Genomic DNA, 26,479 nt, shown 5'->3' on the forward strand with positions numbered 1-26,479 from the left:
ACTTGAACATTCAGAGGAGGTGCAGCACATGGACCAGTGGTGCATTATTCTGCTCAGCACAATCATAGAACTGGTATCACCTGGTGATCAGCAGTTCAAGTCTTCCTTACTCATACAGACAGGGTGCAGAGCAAGAAGTGGCAGGACAAGCTTCTCACACATACAAACAACAGGTATAACACGAGCACCAGTTAGCTATGTTTGGAATAGACAGAAAAAAAGAGAAGCAGAACTAGAAGCACAGAGAAAGAGATGGAGGAAATGAAGAGAGGGAGAAAGAGCTAGTAAAAGAGATAGAGAAGGAGAAAGACAGAAGGAGAAAGACAGACAATAAGTGGGGGTGGGGTTAAATAAGGCCAGCAGTCAGTTTTCTAGTAGTAAAAGTAAGAACAGGGGTAGTGACGTGTATGTGAGGTGATTCATTTCAGTGATTTTACTGAACGATAGCAACAAGATATTCCCAGGACCCTGGAATTTTGCGATTGCCAGCAGCGCCTTTTCTGCATAATTATAGATTTGCTGCATTTGTCACATAATCTATCATCTGCTGCAAAATATGCAGATTTTACCAAAATAAATGTTTCTATTGTAAACCGTTCAAATGTTACTAAACGTGCAGCAACAAGTGTTGCAGTGCAGTGGAAGGCCTATACAAACACTGACTGGACACTTTTATGTACCCTATTGCTATATTTGGGTGTTAAACTAGTACTAAGAGAGTGCATTGGTTCCCTACATCACTAGTCAAAAAAAACTTACAAAATGACTTCAAAGACCTCTGGACCGATGCCATTTAATTTCCACTGTTATGTTAATGTAAAGCGCAGAGGATAGAAGTAACTGGGGAGAAAAAATCCCTTCACAAAACAGTGGGTGATATTAAATGTTCCTGCAGGGGTAGGGATCTGCTTTAATCTGGGATGCTGAGCTCCATAGTTGGTTGCTGCTTCAGATCTTCCAATAGAGACAAAAGCTGCCAGAAGGCTGGCCATTATGCTACTTGTGCAAGTCCATTGCTGTATCTGTAAGGGGTCAGCAAGACATTCTGTTTGCGCTGCAGTACTCTTTCCATATTTTCTGACAAGCAGTGAATAGGAATCAGTGCATATACAGAGTTGCCCCTATTTCATACTTCCGAATTATCCTTCCAATGGTTCCCCTGTAGGAAAAACTTCAAAACGAGTCTTATTACATCAACCAGGATCCAGGCATCCACATATAAAGCAGGAGTCTGGCTTGAATGAATAAAGTGCAGTGCATATTATTCAGTAGCAAGTGTTTGACCATCTGATTCCCAGCCTTTAAGTAGAACAATTTACTGTAAAGGGCATGCTAACATCGGAGCATGTTAATCGCATTCTATGATTTAAGGCACCCCCACGGTGGAAACTTTTTCAGGAGTTCCATAGCAGACAGGGATTACTGGGCCCAGGTTGTGAAGACCAGAGTCTTTTACCAAGGGTGCTCTGAGGCTTTACCTTTCTATTGAGCCCAAGTTCATTGCTTTTGCAAATGACCCTCAGGGCAGCAAAGTTTGGCCAGACCAAGGCTGCCTCAGGGAGCTGGCCCACATCCTTTTCTCACTTTTCATTAACAGGTTAATGAAATATCTGGAGGAAGTACCCAGCGATGCCCCTTCATTGGGGGGTGGTAAAGTAACAACTTTACTCTTTGTGGACGACACATTAGTAGTCTCCAAGACCATTAGCGGTCCTCAACTTCTTCTTGATCGCTTTGTGGTCTTCTGTTATCAGAGAGGCCTGGAGGTTAACACCTTGAAAACTAAGATTTGACAATGAACCCCCACAAATCTCTTTAAGGTAAACTGATGTTGGGGGGTATTCCTCTGGAGAGAGTGGCAACTTTTGACTATCTGGGTGTGACCCTCTCAGAGTCAATGGCATGGAAGTACCATATTACCAAGAGGAACCTACAGCAGAAGAAAACTTCTGGGGCACTGATGAAGGAGCACAGGGTCTCCCAATCCGGACCAATAGCCGCCCCCCTCCTGATATATGACCAGAAGGTGGTAACCTCTGCCTCTATATGGCAGAAATCTGGGGATTTGACAATCTAGACGGCCTTTTACAGACAGAAAATAAGCTTCTAAGTTCTCTTTGCTCTCTTCCTCAGAGTACCCCGCTCATCCCTCTAAGATTAGATATGGGTGGAACAACTATAGCGGACAAAGCAAGGCTTTTGCCCCTTCTTTTCTGGCTGTGACTCAAACAAACACCTGCCCTCAGTCCCTATGCTGTAGCCTTTGCAGATGTCTATAAACGTGATTGCTTCAAAAAATAGGGTGGTTTACCAAAGCCCAGTCACTGCTTTCTGCCGTTGGCCTGGGATCCATGTGGGATTTCTCCGATCCTATCCTATTGCCTAGCAGAGAAGTTGCTGAGACCGACTATTGGAATTAGGTGGCGCAGACAACTGCACTCTTATGTAACCATATGCGTGTTCTTATTCCAACAGTATCAAGATCCTTTTTGCCCCTGTGCCTCTTCTATCATTTAGTAAAATACTGCTTTAAATATTTATATTAAGGTGATGTTCTTAAAATGACTGCCAAATCTTGCTTATACACTGTACTACTGATACATTGGCACTAATGAATTTTTGTACCGTTTGCACTTGCACTTTTATGGTCGAAACGACCGAATAACGTATTCTGACAGTGACGCCATGAACTCAATACACAATTAATAAAACATTATAATTCTTTGTCCAGCCAGTGCTTTTATGTAAAAGAAAAAGTACTTTCATTTTACCACACAATGCAGTATTTCACACAAAAATTCAGAGGGCAATGTTATACATTGGAAAAGAGAATCTCTTTTAGCCGGAGGGGCTGTTTTGGGCAGTGGATGTTGTTTAAAACTCCGGGTGGGGGTGCATGTCACAATGTGCCCTTGGAAGGAATAAGGATATTAGCCTCCGTAATAAGTCCAATGGGTTCAGGTGTACTTTAAAGATGTATGCTTTATTGATACATGTCTTAGATGACAGTAAGTATCATGCATAAGTAGAACTGAGTAGAAAGCCCAAAGGGCGAGCCCCTGGTGGGTCATTGTTGTTTATGAAGGGGGAATGTGTGTAATATACTTGTATTTAGAGTATTGCACCTTTCCTAGTTATCTGCCTTGCTGCTCAGCCAATGGGAATGATCTTGGAATGTTGGCATGTGTGATGAGAGAATGGAATGCTGGTATGCCTGTGTGTAGAGTGGCAGTTGAGAGGATGGGCCGAGCACCGGGAAGCTGCTCCTGGTGGGGTTTGCCCTTTGGGCTTTCTACTCAGTTCTACTTATGCTTGATACTTACTGTCATCTAAGAAATGTATCAATAAAGCATACATCTTTAAAGTGCACCTGAGCCCATTGGACTTATTACAGCCTCTGTTTGGGTGCCCCACCCACCTCCTCCTGAAAGGATGCTGGTTGTCTGGAGAGTAAGGCATCATAGAACAGTTCTTCGCCACAGTCTTTGCGTTGTACCTTACTAGACTTCTTTCAAGTCTTCAGAGTGTGCATGCAGAGGCTGCTGCTGTCTGAGGCGGACAGGGAAAGTGCCTGTTCGAGGTGGCACATGGTATGCCCCCCCAGACCACAGAACCCGTCCTGGCTCATCTTCCGTGTCACAGAGGAGCCCTCAGCACAAGAGCATGATTGTTGTTCATGTTGAGGCAAACATCCAAAAACACAACAGAAACTCGCTATGGGGAAACATAGTCAGGAGTGGATGCTCTCCCGAGCTACGCAGGGGACCTTTTCCATCACCACACTCCAAAAAATGTGAATACTCCTGCCTGGATCACTTTAGTAATCACAATTGGTGCACAGTGCACTTTACGGTGCTGGCGCCGAGGACATCCCAAAAATGTTCCTACCTTACACCCCCTCTCGGGCTCTTAGATCCAAAAAATGTGGGCCTAATCCAGGCTGCAAAAATTAGGCGATCAAGATGGGGTGGCAGGACTTTATCGAACTGTGCGGCAAAGCTATGGAATAGAATGCCAGTGGCCATGAGTTTTCAATCTAACCGGCAACTCTTTAGGGAGGATTTGATAACATGGCTATTTACTTCCACCTAGTCCCCCTGGTAACACAGGCTGTACTCCCTTTCACATACACTAGCGCGAAGACGCCAAGGCAATCGAGCGTTCTACAAACAGATATAAAAAATAAAAAAATTGCGACATTGGTTACAGATACTGATTGAGTCTTCTGACAAACTCAATCAACACTTTTGTCAAAGGAAACCTCACAATTGTTAGATATGCCACCAGAAATCGTTTCCCATGAATCCGTAAGACACACAATCTAAACTAAAGTTCCCAGAAGTAAAACAAAACAAGCTCCCACATGATAATCACTGACTTTCACGTCTAAGAGGTTGTGGCGTAATGGCCGGAGCTGCCGATTTTAGAACTAGGGAACCAGGCCGAGTCTCAGCGCCTGCTCAGCAGCCTGTGATGCTGGGCAAATCGCTAAGACTCATATGACTCAAACGAAACTAAAATGAATGTTTTCTTGTGTAACATAACTGGTGCTCGTGTAAAGCGCTCCATCCAATACCTTTGGTCCGAGTTCGCGCTATATAAAACTGCTAAAACAAATACGATTGGTGTTAAAGTTTCCTGAAATACATGCATTGGAGACCGCAGATGGACACACCGCAAGAGATAGTCCCGGGTGAGAAAGTGCATTTTTGATTTTTAAAAAGTACAATAGGTTTACTCCTCTGTTAGGGGCAGCTGCTCCTTAGAAGTGGGTTTGTGAATATTGTTTAGAACCAGAGTAACCGCAATGACGAGTTTAGACAATTTCTGCATTGGGATATATAAGGTAAATGTAATATATTCTGAAGCAGCGGTGGATAAGAGATCATTAGATATTGCCGAATGTAAATCAAATGGATCACTAGAGGAAATGGGTTATGAAAAAAGGCAATTTACTCCGAAAAATTCTGCTTATTACTTAACTTCTTTGCCAACTCGATTTAATAAAGTGTATAACTAGTATTAAGTGTCTGCTCCCGGTGAAGCCCCAGTTAGAGCAATCTGCTGAGTGTGGCCCTTTTTACAATCCATGAAATTCCTTTTGATAGATCTCCCTGGACAAGCAACTCTTATATTACCCTGGCTTGCAAGTGCCTTTTAGGAGCCGGCAAAATCAATACAGTCCTGTAAATAAAAGAGAGCTGGGAGCCGCAGCAATAAAACTATACACTGGGCAGCCAGAGGAGGGATTTTTAAACCGCCAAACTTGCCTTTAGAAATGAAGAAGCCATTGATACTGGTGAATGCTCAATAACTGGGCATATTTGCTCCTGCAGACCAGACTTTGAAGCAGAATCTTGGGATGTTTGACGTTTTAATGGGGAGGATTTCCTTCACATTCCTAATATCGGATTGGATTGTGAAAATATGTTTCAAGGGAAGTTTTGAGTTAATATAATAAGTACTGAGAAAGGCCTCGAACACACTTTTCTTCATTGCATCAGAAGATTTTTTCAAATGTCTTGGATTCACCCAAATGTGGATAATAAAGAGTACATTATTTTTAATCACTAGTCCTTTTGGTACTTAGGGCAAAATTAAGATTCAGACAAAAAAATCGAGTGCAAAGTTTGCACCCACTAATTTGTCTTTGTGCATGATATTAAATGACCAGGGGGCAGATGTAGCATCCGTTTTCTTTTCTGCAAACGCTGCGAATCGCAAAAAAAAGCAGTGTTTGCGACAGAAAAAAACAGCAAATGCGATGTATCAAAAAATCGCACCGCAAAATTAAGAAATCACAAAATTTGCAATTCCTTAATTTTGCGCAAGCATTTAAGGAATCGCAAATTTCGATTCCTTAAATACTATGTATGTAGCATTTAAGCTTTGCGAATTTAGGATAAGAAATCGCAAATTACCACCAACTTGTAATTGGTGGTAATTTGCGAATTATTTTAAAAAAGCACTTTTTGAAATTTCTAAAGGTGCCATGTGACGCTCATACATGCCATTAGGGCATGTATGTGCGCCATATGCACACACATGTCAATTTCAGGGGTGCAGCAGGGTGTCCTTAAGACACCCTTGCACCCTTGAAATTATTCTCAATTTGCGATTAGCAAATAGCGAATCGCAAATTAAGAATAACTGTCCATTCATTCCTATGGGCCTCCTGGCCCATAGAAATGAATGGGAAATTATTCCTTAATTGCGATTAGCAATTTGCTAATCGCAATTAAGGAATTTTAAGAAATCGCTAAAAAATAGCGAATTCCTAGATTCATACCATGTAGCAATTCTCAAATAGCGATTCCTTAAAAATCGCAATTTGAGAAGATTACTACTTTGATGCCTTCAAGATGGGGAATAACGGGCAAGGAGTGGATGCTATGACCCTATTCCAAGATGTTTAAATAGTGTGTGGGTGTTATTGGTTCCCATAGTATGTGCCAGGCTTCACCTGTCAGAAATGAAGGGAAATAACAGCTCTGCTTTGTGTATACTGGAACAAACCAGGGTATGCATACAACAATGAGATTTCTACCCCATCTTCGGATTGTAACTTCCCTTTCTCTGCTTTAGATTAACAAAATCTGTCTGACAACTATTATTTTAATGGCTCTGACAGCATACTATACCCACATAGGTGAAGTGAAAGGACTATATTTGCAGCCATAAAATAGGGTTGAGAACGCAGCTTGGCCATGAAAAATTGAAATGAAAGTATGAAGGTTGAAGATAATTTTTGCTTGCTGTACAACTTGCATATATGTTAATGTTGGAAGGTGGGTTATTGGGAGGGGTAAGTAGGCACCTAACACCAATAGTAAGGCCACCAATACGGTTCTGGGTCCCAAATAGGGTCTCTATAAAGTATTCCCTTGCTCAACCCTTGGTAGCTGACACCGAGCGATAGGCTTAACTTAGGAGACAGGCATGTAAAGCATTTAAAAACACCATTACAGTAAATAAGTAAGACACAACACAATAAAAATCCCACACCAATTTATAAAAAAATAGGAAACATTTTTATCTTTAAAATGACACCAAAACCATCAAAATCCAAATGTAGGGAACCGGAGTTATATGAATTTTTAAAGAATAAAAATGTTCTAGTGCATAGGCCGGAACAAAGTCAAAGTTGGAAGCTGACTGCGATGGAGTCCTGCTCGGATATCTCATGCAGTAGCCCCCGGTCAAAATTGTACTCATACAAAATTCTGGAGGTCCTTCCTTCAGAAGGTATCCTCGGTCTGGAATCTCCTAGATAGTCCTTGGAAGGCCTGGACTTCACTTCCCGCAATGCACTTGGTCAATCACTTAAAACTCCTCTGGTCGCACTCCAGGACGGGGACACTGGCCGGAGAAGGGTCAGTTAAGCTCTGTTAACCTGTAGCTTAAGGGAGGCCACACCTTGTTCCTTCTTGAAGCAAGTCAAAAGTCCTCAGAGCTCTAGTCTCAGATAGTGCAGGAGGAGGAGTCTTTTGCAGGCAGGCCCTTGGGGTGCAGATCAGGATTGCAGCTGGACAATCCTCCTTCATCTTGTACTTTCAGGCATCAGAACTTAGGGGCTCTGCACCGCTCACATATTTATCCAGTGATCTCTGGCGACAAGCAGGGGATCATCCCTGTGCAATGAGGCGCAGGACAAAACCTCCCAAAGCAGGACTGCTTCTTCCACAGTGTGGCATAGTCTTGTCCCAGAAAGCACCATTCTCTAAAAATCCATCATGGGTGAAATTCCAACAGAGCAGCAAGAGCTAACTAAACCAAACTCAGAGTATGGCTTCTTTCCATCAACTTTCCCCACTTACATCTATGAATTCCTTCTTTAAGTCTCCCATCTGACAAGGAGAGAGGAGGCCTTGTCTGAAAGGCTGGTTTGTCATGTTCTTCCTTTGAAGCTGATGCTTTAGGGCCCAACTCCCTGCTCTGGCATTCCTGTCCCCCACAGAGCTACCTCAATCAGATAGCCTCTACATGGCCAGGCCACTTATCACCTAATCAATGCACCTTGGCTAATCCCCTTAGGACTGACTAATCAGGGAAGAGTGCTAGAGGGTGCATCTTGGCTTACAAACAAGAAAGTCCTAACACTTCTTTTCTGTACAAGTTATTATAAATTCAACAATGCCAAGTTGCTGAATTTATCAATACCATTCTGTTCAGTCCTTGAATTATATTTTCATACTTTCCTCGCAGTAGTTTTGCACCCATAAAATATTGGCATGTTAGTCTATGAGGCCAACTATGGTGGAATGAAATGTGCAATTTCTTCCACGCCAGGGTTTATAAAGCTCTGATCATAATTACTGGACCCCCTAGGAGAGACCTGGGGGTTCCTAATATGAAAAAACGGTTTTGATTATTACTTCACAGTGACTACAGCACCAAAGTCAACTTAGTAGTGAATTTCCTACAGTCAGACAAATAAAATGGGCAGCTTTCACCCACCAGGGTTTATAAAACATCTTATATATGGACCCCCATCCCTGGAACACCTAGGGGAGACCTTGGGGTTACCTAAAATGTAAAAAATAAGGTAGATTATCAGTTTTAAAGTGCCCATGCCACCAAAGTCGAGTTTGCAGTGAATTTACTTTTAAAAGCAGTGCTGCAATCTGTTGTTTTTAAAATGACCTCAGGCTCTCAGCAGTGCACACATCAAGTGCCGGGAGAACCCACCATTGACACCGGTGCTGGTTGGCCTGACTATGAGGGAGATCCAATAACACTGGGCGAGGTTAGGGTTGCAATAGCAGGACTCACCTCGGGAAAGGCGCCAGGATTGGACGGCCTACCCGGGGACCTGTTTAAGCAGGAGTCCAATGTTTGGGCGCCCTACCTTGCCGCGTTGTTCAATGGAGTTCTCAGCGGTATGGAAATCCCCAGTACTTGGCTGGGGGCGGAGGTGGTCCCTATTTTCAAAAAGGGCTCGCCTCTTCTCCCAGCCAACTACAGACCAATCAGTCTAATCGATGTGGCACAGAAGCTGTTTGGTAGGGTATTGTTGAACCGGCTCCAAAGATTGGGCAGAAGAGTCGGGTGTCCTTAGCCCGTACCAGGCGGGATTTAGAAAGGGTGTTTCCACAGTGGACCAGGTGTTCCGGTTGAATATCATTTACTGGAGGGCAGCGGTATTCAAGGGCGGCAGCCTATACACAATCTTTGTGGATCTGCGGGCCGCTTTCGACCTGGTGCCCAGAGGGAAACTGTGGAGCGTCTTGGCTGAGATGGGCGTTCCCCCGGACATCCTGATAATCTTGCAGAGATTTCATGACAACAACTATGCTCGAGTGAGGTGCGGGAGGTCCGGGGCTCTGACGGATAGATTCCCCGTTGACCGAGGGGTTAGACAGGGTTGTGTGCTGGCACCGACCCTGTTCTGCCTCTTTGTCAACGGGGTGATCGCCCACCTAAACGCCACTGAATACACTGACGCCCGCAAATTGAACGGCAGTAGGGTGCCTGCAATTATGTTTGCAGACGACACCCTGCTGCTGTCCAAAACCCCTATGGGGATACAGAGGATCCTCGATTCATTCGTGGCCTTTTGCACTGATAGAGGCTTAGAAATTAATGCGGCCAAAACTAAGTTTATGGTTCTGAACCCAAGTCATAAATTGCGGCCAAATCCGCTATTGGGAGCCTCGCAGCTCGAGAGAGTTTCCACCTTAGACTACCTTGGCGTAACTCTCAATGAAACTATGTCTTGGGGATCACACCAGAGCAGGGCCAATCTAAAATTGATACAGACCACAGGGGGTATCGCGCGGATGTTAAATGGTTCCACATACCGACCACTGGGGCCGCTCATCCAGATCTACAAGGCGCAAGCCAGGGGTGCTACCATGTATGGGGCGGAATTGTGGGGACACACATCTTGTCGTAGTCTGTCCTTAACAGAGAATAAATTCATCAGACAGATAGTCGCACTTCCGCCCAGCACCCCGCTCCTCCCCCTGAGGCTTGATCTGGGTTTGCGTCCCATAGCTGACGAACTAGGCTTGAGACCCATAGCCTTCTGGCGAAGGCTGTGGAGTAGCAACAAACTTCTTGCCTATAGGGCGGAACTAATGGAGCTATTGACCCACCCGAAAGCGCTACTGATCCCCTGGATAAAATACATCCAAAACTCCTGTACGGCATTGGGGCTCCCCGACCTTTGGTCTAACCCTGCTAATGCCTCATTAAACATCTCAAGGAGAGCTCTGGCCGTCGCTTATCATGAACATAAATTAGCCACGGCCCTAGACAGTCAGTGTGAAGGGTCACTAACTTCTGTCTTTCTGCAAAGCAAGGACTCGTACAGGCAGGAGAGGGTTTTAGATGCCATCTCCCCCGCGCTGGCCAGGAAGCTGTTTCTCCAATGGAGATACGGCACACTGCCTCTAAGATCCTTTACCAGCTCCTGGTCATCAATTCCCTCCACCAAGCAGTGCCCGGCTTGCACTGCGGCGGAGGAAAGCGATTTACACGTGGTCCTGTTTTGCCCAGCTTACAAGGCAGCGAGGAAATACTGGCTCCTACCATTGATTAGAAATCTGGGTTGTAGGGAGTATCTCCCAATGTATAGAATTCTAAAAACTGATGCCTCTAGTTTAACTGTATTTGTATTAGCAAAATTTCTCACCAATATCTGGCACACTCGCACCCGTATTCTGAAGATGCAGGCTCCCTCTTAATCTTAAGGTTTACAGTTTTTTTAACGCAGTTTTATTAGTATGTATCTCAAGGTTTTATATTGTGATTAATTATGTATGTTGATTTTATAGTGACTATACATGTTTTACTGTATATCTTTGATGGCCAACGGCCGAAATAAAGATTGAATGATGATGATGACATCAAGTGCAACAATGGCTTCTGGCTTCTAAACTGCCATGCCCTATTACATACTAGGTATGTATTGGTAGTTTTCCCCCCTTGCCCTATTATCTACTAGGGACTTGGGCATGCCAATTATAAGTGTATGTATTTTTGTTTAACATAGCACTGGTCCTGGTCATGAATAGCAGAGCCCACAGCACAGTCAAAGTCAGCTACCACCAGTGTTAGTCAGCACAAGAAAATTAGGGTGAATAGGCCAAAACGGGTGACTTTCTAACTGTTAAGATTCATTCCTATTAATTTGCCATCTCTAGAGGACATCAGCTCTATGACTGCTCAGCAATCCATGTGATTATCAGTGCTTAAGTACAACATCCTTTGCAATTATATAATTCCTAACATATAGTGCCTATATAAATATTTAGATTGTGTGAGGGATTTCTCACTGTTGTCCTGCCTAAAGTTTAAACTCTACTATATAGGAAATATGACAAGGGCCATCAAGATCATGATAAGGGAACACAAAAGCACTATTAGATGTGGACATAATGCAACCAGGTTGTGCAACCATTTTAATGACCTGATGCACTCACCAGAGGATCTAAGCTGGACTATCTTGGAAGCCAACCCACTGTGGAATACGACCTCGCTCTTTTGAAAAGAACAACTCTGGGTTTTTCATCTTAAGACAAATAAAAAAGGATTGAATGATGAGATCCCTTGGATTGAACAGTAACCCAGCGATATTATCTTCTCACCCCCAATACCATAATTTCATGAGGGTATTACCCAACAGGCACAATAAGGCCACGTGAGTTTCCCTGAGAAGCATGTATTTGTGGAGTCGTTCCAATTGCAATTTTCCTTCTTATGAGGGTAGAACTTCTCCTGATTAATGTAAGGCACATCATAACCAACCTATCATGGTTTTTTACTCTGGCAGGGGAATCTATTTTTTAAAGGTTTATTTGATATCCCCTAGTCAGTTTTAACTCACTCTGTCACACACACCATACACCACCCCACTTGGACACCCTTGTACTTCTCAAAGGTGATAAAAACAAAAGATCTCTGCTAAAGTGACCGTTTGGGTGACCCGTACGGCATTAAAGCGCCGGCCTGGCAAGGAGCACCCCTCCTCCCAATGATGAAACATGAAACCCCCAGGAATGTTTGAGGGCAACAAAAAACAGTCTTGTTGACTGTCCCCTACATCTTGTTCAGACCCTAGACTTCTTATCTATATCTCTTAGGAACTGTGACCCCATTCTTTAAATTGATGGATTGGATGCACCCGTAAAAAAGGAGGAAATTGTGATGCCTATGCAGGCTCTGAAAACAGCTAAGGCCCTGGGTGATGATGGCCTGCCTCCTGAACTGTACCAATGTAGAGCGGGTACTTTCACGGATTGCCTGTTAGAGGTCTATAATAAGTCTTTCAGGAGGGGTCGTCGGTTGCCTGAGTCTATGAGCGAGGCCCTCATTGTCATAATGCCCAAACCAGACAAGGATACTAAAGAAGTGACTTCTCACCGGCCCTATTTTGATTGATGCAGAATTTGGATATTAAAATCCTCAGTAAAACCTTGGCTTCTAGATTGCTATAGCATATGCCACAGTTGGTACACAAGGACCAGTGTGGCTTTATTCCTTGCAGGAACCCCTCTGTAATTTGAGGAGACTGTCACTGGTTATGTGTGCCTCCATTTTGGAAGATGACCAGTACGCTCTGGTGGTGCTTGATAAAGAAAAAGCATTTGATTCTTTGTCATGGGACTGTCTGTGGAAGGTAATACAGAAGTTGGGCATAGGGGAGCGCTAAATAAAATGGGTGCAGTTGTTGTACAGTGGCCCTGTAGCGCATGTGCATGTTGGAGTGACTGTGCCTTGACGCTTCTCATTGCATAGGGGTACCAGACAGTGTTGCCCATTGTCCCCTCTGCTTTTTGCCCTAGAAATGGAGCCCCAGACGTGTCAGTTGTGCTCTGTGCTATCGGGATGGGTATCCCAGTCAGGGAGACCACACATGTGGTTTCCTTATATGCTGATGATGCTGTGGTATACCTATAGCAGCCGAAGTATTTGGTCCCGATTATGCTGGCTGTCCTGTCTGAATTTGGCAAAGTATCTGCATTGAATGTCAAGAGTACAAAATCAAAACTGTTCCAGTTGGGGGAGTTTTCAGGGTGACGGGTGCAGGATCTTCCTAGGCTTGGTTTCCCTTGGGAGGTGACTGTTGTCCAATATCTCGGGATCAGACTGAGGCTGGAACATTTGAGGCTTAGAATATCTGTAAGGTGCTGGAGAGACTAGGGACCTCAGTACAGTTTTGGAACACTCTCCAACTCTCCTTGATGGGCAAGCTGGCGCTAGTCAAAATGATAACTCTGCAGTGTTGATTGTATGTTTTTCGGGGGCCCATTTGATCCCTAGGAATTCCTCTGTGTACCTGGATAAATTGATTGTTGAGCTATTGTGGCCTTCAAGAAGAAAGAGGATTAGTTTGGTGACTTTCAAGCTCCCTTGGAGAAAGGAAGGGCTTGAATCACTTTGCTTAGATCTTTATTATCTAGCATCTCAGCTGCAACATGCAGTACATCGGCTTGATGAAGAAGAAAACTGGGAGAAGAGAGCTTTGTGCGGTACCTGTGAAGGTGTTCTTTTGCCAGAGCTCTTGATGCAGGGGGCAGGGGTTCCGAATTCAATGCTATTTATAGGAAGACAGGTGTGTAGGACACGGTATAAGGTGATACGACAGGCTCTGCGTAGGGCTCCATATGCACCGGACATGTGTGTTTGGACTCTGTGCCCATTTGTTCCTATTGTGCAGACTATATCTGTTGATAGGTGGCGAGCAGGTGGGTGTAACAGCTTACTTGACTTATACCCTAATGATAGATGTATCACCCTGGTACACGCAGTGGAAACATTTGCCTTAGGGACGGGACCATTTTCGCAGTTTGCTAAGATTGATGCGACTGCCCATGAAATGTGGCCCTCCTTTCCTGCAGTCCCACAGGAATCAATTACATTTTGAACATTACTGAATATGGCTGGGGGCTGGAGACTGATCTTGCATGGTTATAGAGCCCTGCGGGAGGATTTGCTCTCAGAGAGATTTTGGGGACCCCTCTCTTTGCTAAAGAATGGGAGGGAATATAGAAGGGGTGAAAGGAACATCTACTAATGCAAGGTTCAAGCTGCTCCAATACCATGTTGTACACCAAGAATACCTTAACCCGACTACGATCCATGCAATTAACCCACTGCGTTCCTCCTGTAGTCCCTGTTGCGCCATACAGGGAGCAGACTTTCTACATATGTTCTGGGGGTGTCCAGACTTAGATAACTTCTGGCAGACCATATTGGAGTCTTTAAAGTGCGGTCATGGAGTGGTCTATTCCCAGAGATGTGGGTATGTGCCAGTTGGGAATGTTTCCAGCTCTAATGAAGAAAAAGCTCAGTAGACGGTTTCTCCTCCTGAGTTTAGTTCTCGCAAACTGGAGGATAGGTATTAGGTGGTCATCTCCTATTGTCCCAAAGATGTCTGACTGGTTACAAGACATGACCGGATGGGCAGTGGTGGAGGAGTGCCGGTCCTGAAGAGACAACAAACTTGTGGTAGATGACTTGCAGGCCTGGTCAGCAATGCTTACTGAACTGCTTGATCCTGAGTTGCTGTAATTTTGTCTCCATTTTACTTTGGACTATTCTGATGTATGCTCTGTTTAATCCCATGGTGCACTCGAGTGGTGAATGTTGGGGAAGGTGGGTAGGAGGATTGTTACAGTTTTTGTTTTGTTCTATCTGCAAAAGATAAACTGATATGATAAGCTTGTCATATTTGAATGCCAATATAAATGTACCATATTTTCTGGCGTATAAGACGACTGGGCGTATAATACGACCCCCTTACTTTTCCTTTTAAAATATAGCGTTTGGGCTATATTCGCTTGCTTATAAAATGACCCCGGCGTATAAGACGACCTCCAACTTTTGAAAAGATTTTCAAGGGTTAAAAAGTCGTATTATAAGCCAGAAAATGCGGTATACAAAAATGAAGCTGAGGGAAGGCACAGGCTGATTCTGCCTTTTTGCTTACAAAAGCTGAGAGCCCACAGCCCTGGCGCTGGGTAGTTCTCTGAAGGCATTTGGGAACGTATCTGCATTTGCGAAGGTCATCAGGCAGGGCTAAAAATCCATAGGGATGGACTGTGGGCTATAAATGGTAGGTGGTAGAAAGTCACCAAAAAAGCAATAGGTTTCCATGTAAACCTGTAGGGCTGGCAAGAATGCTGAAACCAAGTGTGCCTCTCCTTCAGGTTTAAACGGCCTGCCTGCCCATGTCTCATATTCATTTACCTTGTCCTCAAACCTCCTTCCAGGACAATATTCCCAATCCAAATTGCTAACTCCTCTCTTCCCATGCACATCCTGACACCTCCCCACTAGCCCACCCTACAGAGGTTGAAAATCGAGGCAAAGCAAGCATTTTCATGGAATTGTCAATGCACTCCATTGACTTTAGTTTTACAAAATGGCAAATGCATTTAGTCACTGGAAACATAATCTTTTAATTTTCCCTGCAATCTCATTGATAGTGGGGTCTTTCAATCAGTGTCTGGGATCAGCTACAGTTACTAAATCACAAACACACAGACTCCATATCATTTCAAGTTGGTTTAGTTTGAGAGAGTCAGCCCTTCAGGGAAATGATGTCATTTAATTGTATAACTGATGGTCTGCAGTTACAGTAGGTTTCATTTGTCAACATTGAGGATGTGCTGCAGAGTTGGCACGTGGCCTGTACATTTCCGGGAAAAGTTATGTAAAAGAGGCAGCCTTAAATAGATGAAAAAAGCCAACGACACACGATCAAGTCTGAAAAGCTCGACACGTTGTAATTAAAATTAGGAATATTTCCTCTTCTAAAAAATCGAATGTCGGCTACCTCTCGCAGAATTTACTAGACATGTTTAACCTTTCACCAGATATCATTTTTTAAAATATTTTTTTGTTCGTGCTAGACAATATAGCGACGAGTTTGTGTTGTGTTCACAGGGTAAATCCACGTGTGTATGCTCTGATGAGGGGTAATTAGCTTGATGTACCGAAATACATATATTTTTACGTTTCAAACTGGAAGGTCATGAAAACAAGCATTTGCAAAGCCAATAGTTTGGTGTTTAATGTGCTAATGCTTACAGGATAAGCACTTTAAAGAGAGGCAAGAAACAAATGGCTATGTAAATGTGTAGCTAGCACACCTGTGTAATCCAATTCAACGTTTATTTATGAGATAGAACCTAATATTGGGAGCCTCCCAGTGTAAGTAGTTGTGCCCACAACTCTTAATTAACAATGCACTGTAGAGGCCTAGTGCACACTAGGTCTGACTGGGAGCTCACCCTGTGTCCCTAGGGTTTCAAGTTTTTAACTCATTGATCAATAGTAAGAAAGTTACTCAATGTGCAAAATTTTTTGTAGGTATAACATTCTTTAGTGATACTATATACATTTGTATACATTCAAATCATAAACGATGTCGTAATCAACAATAACAATTACAGTTTTCAAAAAGCGAACAAAATAGACCAGTAGCAATGTGGTACTTAAACAAACAGAGCTTGTGGAACTTAAATCATAACATTTCCCAATGCATTTCGGGTCTACTGCGACCCTTCTTCAGGGGAATACAATTACAAATGACGAATCCAATCTTGATACTGTTTTGAACACTTAAATCATCACATCAGTTCCGTTTTCAGAGCACTGTGAAAAAATAATAATATGTCCCAATGTATTTACATGGTATATACAAGATCTGAAACTTAGAATTAACATTAGAGTCCATGAGTGTAAAAAGAACAGGAAACGAAAATAACTAAAGGCCAAAAGTGATGAATAGAAAGTATCTACAAACAGATGTAACATCCAACACCACCATGTGTCCGAAAAGAACAAAGTTTAAGAAAAGTCGAGATATATATAAATTCAGTCTGAGCCCATAACCAAAGGTAATCTAACATGAAGAACAGGCATCTACCTGATAATGGAAATGTTGCAATGTCTGCGTATCAATGACGAACCTAGAAAAACGTGATCGGCCTATGGGGAAAATATGGTAAATAGACTCACGTTACTATGGAAGGTAAACATAACAGATCGAGCCTATGAGAGAGATGTGTGCGTTAAAACTCTTACCCAAAGTGTAGAGTATTAGCGTCTCCAATATGCCAGACGGAAGAGACGTGATAAGTGGTTGTGAAAGTCGCTAAAATGAAAAAAATGCACATAAGCTGCCCATCCTCTAAGAATACCAGTCAATGTTATCTAAATAGTCCCAAAGTGGTGGCGGTTCTTACCTGTACCAAGCAGGCGTGTCGTCAAAAGTGTTTCCGATGCGCCCGGCAAAAGTAACGTGCTATACGATTGTAGCTGACGCTGCAACTATAAAATAAACGATGCGCATAAGCTGCCCATTCTTAAAATAATCGGTAAACGTTATCAAGTGTTCCGACGTGGTGGCGTTTCTTACCTCGCCGAGCTGGCGTGTCGTAGCCTATGGCCTCTCAAGTGTTTCCGGGAACAACATCCGGTGTATGGATGAATCCCTTAAGTAACGGGACGTCCGCGTGACTAGTTTTAGACTGCAGAATATCAGGGCGACATGTTTTACTGTGCAATGTGTACACAGGGTCAGGTGCTTCATCACACGTTTTTTTCCACCTCGTAAAACACCCTGGGACACTCGCGTTCACTACGTATCTTTATGCACTTTTTTTAAACATACATCTTCGTCAATATATATGACCCTTATTATTGCCCATTATTATTTTAAGAATGGGCAGCTTATGCGCATCGTTTATTTTATAGTTGCAGCGTCAGCTACAATCGTATAGCACGTTACTTTTGCCGGGCGCATCCGAAGAGTTTGTAGATACTTTCGATTCATCACTTTTGACTTTATTTTCGTTTCCTGTTCTTTTTACACTCATGGACTCTAATGTTAATTCTAAGTTTCAGATCTTGTATATACCATGTAAATACATTGGGACATATTATTATTTTTTCACAGTGCTCTGAAAACGGAACTGATGTGATGATTTAAGTGTTCAAAACAGTATCAAGATTGGATTCGTCATTTGTAATTGTATTCCCCTGAAGAAGGGTCGCAGTAGACCCGAAATGCATTGGGAAATGTTATGATTTAAGTTCCACAAGCTCTATTTGTTTAAGTACCACATTGCTACTGGTCTATTTTGTTCGCTTTTTGAAAACTGTAATTGTTATTGTTGATTACGACATCGTTTATGATTTGAATGTATACAAATGTATATAGTATCACTAAAGAATGTTATACCTACAAAAATGTTTGCACATTGAGTAACTTTCTTACTATTGATCAATGAGTTAAAAACTTGAAACCCTAGGGACACAGGGTGAGCTCCCAGTCAGACCTAGTGTGCACTAAGAAACAAATGGCCTCATTACGATGTCGGACACAAGGCCACCCGATAGCTTGTCGGTGGCAGTCTGCCCGCCATATACGGCATTTGTGCGTCTGACATATTATCATACAGACGGTCCTACGGATGCATGATGGAGTAATCTGCACCACCTCCGACAGGCTCAAGGAGCCCGTCAGGGAGGCCGGCCAATCGTAATCCCCAAAATGGAGGCAGTGCCTGATGGGAATTACGATGCATCTTTCTGACAGACTTTTCATGTCGGTTCATCTGCCATGAAAAGGCTGGCAGAAAGGGTCTTTTGGGGCCCATAGAAGGGCCCCTGTCCCCCGTGGTGCTCCGCTATCAACCCTGAGGTGCACCTGTGGTGGCCCTCTAAACATCCATGCACCGTGTGGCCGGCACAACATGGTGCCTGCCACACAATGCATGGATGTTTCAAAAGTGTATTTTTACTATTGTGGCTTGTGCTGCGACCCTTCACAAGCCGCAAATAGAGAAATTCTCTTTCCGACTGCTGTGGAGGCAGTCGCATCCAAATCATCGTACTGAGACAACTGACTCCTTTATGAGCGGTCCCTTTTCTGCTACAATGCCGGTAGGATACTCGTCGAACCGGCATTGTAATGAGACCCAAATTATTTATATATATGAAAGCTATCTTGCCTTTGATACAGTCCTATTTTGTCTCAATTTCAAATAAAGGTCAGGTCATCATTATAGCCCTTCTTTAGTGTCTATAACAAAGAATGAAATTACTATAACAAAGATTCCCTTCTCACCCAACCATTTTATCACATGGAAACAAAAAGAGGGTGTTATTGAAGGCAAGGAAGCCATCAGCACATCACACCTTCGATTCTATGAAAAAAAAAGAAAAAGAAAATGCCCACTCCTGTTGGCTCTTCTGATAAAACGTCAGGAGAAAAGGACGGAAAGGGTAAGAAAGGAGTGCTCAAGGAGGAAGGGGCTGGAGGGATATATGAGCGGGAGGGGTACAAGGGGGACAAGAGTGCACAGGGGATGAGGGACGGTGGGAGGGAGATGCAAGAGAGCAGCATGAGGAAGGAACTAGGAGCACACAAGGAAATGGGACAGTGGCATCTTTAGGATTTGTGGGACACCTTTTGTAACAACTGCCAATTTATTACCCCTGTTGGCTAATTTAACCCTTCATAATCCCAAACAATATTGATTTATATGTTAAACCTTGAGAACTGGGGCACCCAAAAACCTCTGAAAGCTCAAACTGTCCAGTGTCTGCCAGTCAACTGTACTAAACGAAAGCTTAAAAAGTATTAATTAAAAGATTACTTTTTTAGTTTGGATCTAGATTTTCTTTTACTTGCAACAACATTTTATGTAGAGTTCAGTATGTTACTGCGATATTACTCCCACTACAAGAAAAACATTCTAAGGGTGACTTGTTAGATGTTTAGTGGACTAGCACACTTCTACGATCCGTGGAGGTAACAGCGGAGGGGGGGTGGGGCGTGTAAGGAAAGATTCCGAGGGATGATGCAGAGGGAAAATGTAATAAATAATTAATTTTCCCTCTACATCGCTCCTCGGAATCTCCCCTTACACGGCCCCACCACTGTTACCTGCATGGTCCGCGGCTGCTAGCGCATAATATTGAGATAAGGTGTATGCACATAGCACTTGAAATTGACGAATAGTTGAAATAGTGGATGAATAATCGTAATCCCCTATCACTAGTGGCATTCATGCTGCAGCAGTGAAAGTCCCTCTACTCTTTTTATGCATGCACCTTTTTGGCTAGACATTTACCCATGACCCAGCTGAGTAGGGGAAATGGGAGGAGCAGGATACAAGAAATGGAAAGAGACTTAAAGAGAATAGTATGACTACAGGCATCAAGTAGGTGGAAAAGGGGATAGAGAAGGAGATGATGGAGAAAGATATGTGAGATGGGGAGAGAAGTAAGTAAAGAGGTATGTGAGGTAGGGAGGAAAGTAAAGTAAATGTAAGTCAGCCAGAAGTAAAGATAACAAGAGATAGAACGAGGAAGATGCAGGGAGAGAATTTAGGTTAAGAGTTCAGTAGAGAGGTACAACAAGTTATTGGAGAAGGAAATGTAGAGACAAAGGAGTACATTTCTCCAGGGGGTGAGGTAGAGAGAGACGAATGTAGCAAAATAGGTGAATTAGAAAGAGGTAAATGCAATAAGAGGTAGATATAACCAGAAAGAATTGAGGAAAAACAAAGAGGTGCAAAGTATGTTGAGCAAAATGAGAAGTTCTATAGAAAAACAGGTCAGGTAAAGAGAGTAGTGGGGAAGAGAGAAGGGAAGATATAAAGAAGTGATAATGCTGAAGAGTAGAATGAGAAATAAGGTGTAGAGATAAAAGAGGTAGGTGAGAGACATACCTGAAATAGAGAAAGAGAGTTTAGATTTACATAGAGGTAGAGAGTTGCGAGAGGAAGAAAGGGTGAGGTAAAGAGAGATCTTTAAAGAAAAACATTGGAAATACAGTTGTGGTGGAAGAGGTGAGATAAAATAAAGGAGTTCCAGAGACAGATATTTGTGTGTGAGAGACAAAGAGAGAGGGAGAGAGAAAGAAACTGATGATTGAGAAAACAGTTAGAGGTAGAGACAGGCAGCAGACAACTGCAGGCGAGCCGGAAAGGAAAACTGTTGAAGGGGAAGCTGGCATGAGGACCTGATAAATGGGGTCATGCTGTGGCCTCCATTAAGTAGGTTCTAGGGGTATGGCAGGGTGCTGGATGGTAGGACAAGGGAAACATCGGGAAGATGGAAGAAACAAGTAGAAAAGACAAAACAGAGGGCAGAAAACAAACAGAAAAGGCAAAACACAGTTGAAAAATGACAAATGAGCAGAAAAAGGCAAAACAAAGTGCAGAAATATTAGCAGAAAAAGGCAAAAAAGAAGACAGAAAAATGAGTAGAAAGGGCAAAACGAAGCAAGAAACAAGCAGAGGAGGCACAAACAGAGGGCAGCAGGTAGACAGGCAAAAGAAGGTAGCTGATCTCCTCAGTCTTAACATTTGATGACAACACCTCATAATTTAAGTGTGGTAGCCCACACTAATATATCTGCTAATTTGTGTTGAAAATGGTAGGTAAAGACTGGAGGATTTACCCATCATAATGTGGTAAATACATCATCAGTAAACATATATATATATTCAGTAAAAGAACAAAGGTTAAGGTAACGTTATAGTTAAGTGAAATATCAGTAACAACATTGACGTTTTGAACTCTAAAAAAAACAGAGTTAACTTGCTATGGTTAGCAGAGCGAACCATAACTTGTGCCATCACCACGCGCTGCTTATGACCTCACATATTACATAACTCATGGCATGTTCTATTACATAATTTATGTCATCATTGAGGACATCTTGCCTCCCCTAACTGAGGCTAATTAGGCGCCAGGTACCCCATCCCCTTGAGCCAAAATGTAAATAAAAGGAAAGGCCATGGAGTCCCTCTCCCCAAGTCTTAATAGGACGCCGGGAACTCCATCCCCTGGGGATCGGACTTAATTATAAGGCGGGTGCAGGAGGGATACAGAAAGAAAAAGAGAGGTGCAGAAATAAACAAAAGAAGTTCAGAAAGAAGGAACAGAGGTGCAGAAAGAGGCAAGAGGGCTGCAGAAAGAGGGAGGAGGGGTGTGAAAGAGGCACGTGGGATGCATAAAGAAGGAAGTGGTGTGCAGAAATAAGCAAGAGAGTAGCAGAAAGAAACAAAAGAAGTGTAGAAAGAAGGAACAGAGGTGCAGAAAGAGGCATGATGGGTACAGGTCTCAGCTTGGGAGCTCCGGAGGAACCTACCAGTCAACCCCAGCTGAGCTATCCTCCTCTTAGCTTGGAAGCTTCGGGAGTACCATCCAATCGTCCCCAGCTGAGTTGCCCCTCCTCTAGCCTGGAGGCTTTGGAGGAATCTCCCAGTCGATCCCGGCGGAGCTGCTCCCCCCTTAGTCCGGGAGCTTCGGGTGAACTCTCCAATTGACCTCAGCTGAGTCACTTCTTTCTTCCTCCCTTTGAGGAGTTTTGTAAATTGGAACAGACTGTGTCATCAGGCTCTCCGCTGGATCCTCTTCCGCATAAATTCTGGAAATTATTCCAGGAAGAATTCTTTTATTGCATCTGTCATCAGTCGCTTGTCACCGCGACAGTTCCAGAGAGCTGGAAGTTGGCGGTGGTCTCTCCCCTCCTGAAGAAACCTACACTTGACCCCACCTGTCTGTCAAATTACAGGCCCATTTCCTTGCTCCCTTTTACGGTTAAGATCTTGGAGAAGTTGGTTACCCGTTCTCTATCCAGTTTCCTAGAGGATAACACCTGGCTGGGTGTGGCTCAGTTTGGGTTCCAGCCAGCACATGGGATGGAGTCTGCGCTGGTGGCCGTGCTAGACAATCTTCGTTCGCGGGTCGACACAGGTCGGGCAGCCTTTTTAGTGCGGCTCGACATGTCAGCCACTCCACCCTCATTGAGAGACTGGAGGAGATCGGGGTTACGGGGCTGGCCAGGGACTGGTTAGTCTCATACCTCAACAACAGGCAGCAGGTGGTGGCTTTTCCGCCTTTTAAGTCGGATGTGCGGAAAGTTGGGCAGGGGGTGCCGCAGGGCTCGGCCATCAGCCCTATACTATTCAATCTGTACCTCCGCCCTCTGATCCAATTGATAAAATCCTTCGGTATCTCAGTGTTTAATTACGCTGACGATACCCAATTGTTTTTTTCCTTGGCGGGCAAAGACGCTGTCTACTTAGAGACATTTCACCGCTGTATGACTGCCACATCGAACTGGCTGCGCTCCAACTTCCTCCAGTTTAACGGATCAAAAACGGAGATTCTGTACTGCTCCAATGACCGTGTCCCGCACTCACTACCGGATGATTTCTGGCCCTCTTCTTTTTCGGGGGCAGTGACTGCAGCAGAGTCTGCCCGAAATCTGGGGGTCATGTTTGGCCCCAACCTACAACTGGACCTTTTCATTAACAAAACCGTAGCCACTTCCATGATGCTGCTTCGGATGTTGCCTAAAGTCCTACCACTGCCCCCAGCGCAGGCTAGGCCAGAGGTAGTGCGGGGTATAATCCTAAGCAGATTGGAATATTGCAACGCACTGCTTCTGGAGGCGCCTAGAACGCTGGTGGGTAGGCTGCAGCGGGTCCAAAATATGGCAGCTAAGCTGGCACTTTCTCGACCGCGCGCTGCCTCTTCCACCATGGCACAACAGGATCTACACTGGCTGCCTGTTCATCAGCGGATCCTTTTTAAAGCATCCTGCCTGGTTTTTAGAGCTGTACATGAACAGGGCCCAGTCTTGCTGCAGAACTTATTCTCTTGGTATTCCATCTCGGAGCCTACGCTCCTCCTCTGCATGTCTGGTAACGGTCCCCAGAGTTCAGAGGATAAGGATGGGAGGTCGGTCGTTTAGCTTTGCAGCCGCTAGACTCTGGAACTCTCTTCCGCTCTTGCTAAGGATTCAGGGTGAATTCTTAGTATTCAAGAAAGGGCTGTAAACCCATCTGTTTCCAAGAGTAGTATGAGCCCTGCATCAGTGGTTTCGGCTTGCTGAGTCAAAGCGCCAGGATACCCTCTGGGTGGCAGTGCAGTGCTATATCAGTATGCAAATACATACATACATACAGGAAGAGGGAAGAAGGGTACGGAAATAAGCATGAGGGTTCTGGAAAGAAAGGACAAAGGTTCAGAAAGAAGCAAGAGAAGTACAGAAAAAAAGCAACAGAGGTGCAGAAAGAGAGAAGGGGGTGCAGAAAGAGTCAAGAGAAGTATAGAAAGAAGCAACAGCGATGCAGAAAGAAGGGAAGAGAGGTGTAGAAAGAGGTAAGAGAAGTGCAGAAAGAGAGTAGAGAGGTACAGAAAGAGTCACAAGGGGTGCAGAAAGAGTCATGCGTGGTGCAGACAGAAGCAAGAGAAGTGCACAAAGAAGCAACAGAGTTGCAGAAGGAGGGATGAGGAGTGGAGAAAGAGTCAAGAGAAGTGCAGAAAGAAGCAACATATATGCAAAAGGGGGAACAGGGGTGGAGAAAGTGCAAGTAGGGTGCAGAAAGAAGCAAGAGAGGTAAAGAAAGAAACAAAGGAAGAGCAGAAAGAAGGAACAGAGGTGCAGAAAGAGGTAAGAGGAGTGCAGGAAAATGGAAGAGGGGTGCAGAAAGATGCATAAGGGTTGCAGAAAGAAGGGGCAGAGGTACAGAAAGAGGCTAGAGAGTGCAGAAAGTACCAACAGAGGTGCAGAAAGAGTCAAGAGAGGTGCAGACAGAGGGAACAGGGGTACAGAAAGAGGCAAGAGAGGGGCAGAAAAAAGGGAAGAAAGGTGCAGAAAGAGGCAAGAGGGGTACAGAAAGCAGCAACAGTGGTGCAGAAAGACGCAAGAGAAGTGATGAAAGATACAAGAGAGTTGCAGAAACAGGCAAAAGAAGTTCAGAGAGAGGCAAGAGAATTGCTGAAAGAAGCAACTGAGGTGCAAAAAGAATCAACAGAAGTGAAAAAAACAGACAAGAGAGTTTCAGAAAGAAACAAGAAAGGTGCAAAAACAAGGAAGAGAAGTGCAGAAAGAGGCATGACAGGTGCATAAAGAGTCAGGAGAGGTGCATAAAGAGGCAAGTGAGGTACAGACAGAGGCAAGAAGGGTACAAGAAATGAGATGAGAAGTGCAGAAAGAGGGGGGAGAGAAGTGCAAAAAGAGGGGCACAGAAAGAGGTAAAAAGGGTACAGAAAGATGCAAAAGAGGTGCAGAAACAGGAAAGAGAAGTGCAGGTAAAAACCAACAGTTTCAGAAAGAGGCAAGAGAGGTGCAGAAAGAGGGAAGAGGAGTGCAGAAAGAGGCAAAAGGGGTACAGAAAGCGGCACAAGGGGTACAGAAGAATGCAACAGCGGTGCAAAATAAGGCAAGAGAAGTGCAGAAAGTGGCAACAGAGGTGCAGAAATAGTGAAGAGGGGTGCAAAAAGAGGCACAAGGAGTGTATAAAGAGGCATGGGGTGTGCAGCAAGAAGCAAGAGAATTTCAGAAAGAAGCAGTAGAGGTGCAGAAGGGGGGTGGAGAAAGAAGCACTAAAAGTGCAGAAAGAAGCAACAGAGGTGCAGAAAGAAGAACCAGGGATAGAGAAAGAGAGCAGAGATGTGCAGATACAAGCAACAGAGATGCAGAAAGGGATACAAGGGCTGGAGAAAGAGGCAAGAAGGATGCAAACAGAAGTAAGAGAGGTGCAGAAAGAAACAAAAGAAGTGCAGAAAGAAGGAACAGATGTGCAGAGAGAGGCAAGAAAGGTACAGAAAGAGGGGGAAATGGTGCAGAACCAGGGAAGAGGGGTACAGAAAGAGGGAAGAGGGGTGCAGAAAGAAACAAGAGAAGTGCAAAAGGAAGCAACAGAGATGCTGAAAGGGAAAGAGGAGTGGGAAAAGAGGCAAGAGGCAAGCAGAAAGAAGGAAGAGAGGTGCAGAAATAAACAAAAGAAGTGCAGAATGAAGGATCAGAGGTGCAGAAACAAGCAAGAGGGGTGCAGAAAGAGGGAAGAGGGGTGCAGAAAGAGGCACAATGATTGCAGAAAGAAGGGACAGAGGTACAGAAAGTAGCAAGAGGAGTACAGAAAGAAGTAACAAAGGTACAGAAAGAGGCAAGAGGGCTGCAAAAAGAGGGAGGAAGAGTGCAGAAAGAGGTATGAGGTATGCAGAAAGAAGCAAGAGATCTGTAGAAAGAAACAAAAGAAGAGCAGAAAGAAGGAAAAGAGGTACAGAAAGGGATGATAGGGTTGGAGAAAGAGGCAAGAGGGCTGGAGAAAGAAGCAATAGAGGTGCACAAATAAACAAAAATAGTGCAGAAAGAAGGAACAGAGGTGCAGAGAGTGGCAAGAAAGGTGCAGAAGCGGAAAAGGGGTGTAGAAAGAGGGAATAGGGATGCTGAAAGAAACAAGAGAAGTGCAAAAGGAAGCAATAGAGATGCTGAAAGGGGACGAGGGGTGGGCAAAGAGGCAAGAGGAAAGTAGAAAGAAGCAGGAGAGGTACAGAAACAAACAAAAGAAGTGCAGGATGAAGGAGCAGAGATGCAGAAACAAGCTAGAGGGGTGCAGAAAGAGGCACAATGAATGCAGAAAGAAGGGCCAGATGTGCAGCAAGAAGCAATAGAAGTTCAGAAAGAAGCAACAGAGGTGCAGAAAGAGGGAAG

The sequence above is a fragment of the Lissotriton vulgaris genome, chromosome 8, assembly GCF_964263255.1.
Source record: "Lissotriton vulgaris chromosome 8, aLisVul1.2, whole genome shotgun sequence".
Classification (NCBI taxonomy): Eukaryota; Metazoa; Chordata; class Amphibia; order Caudata; family Salamandridae; genus Lissotriton; species Lissotriton vulgaris.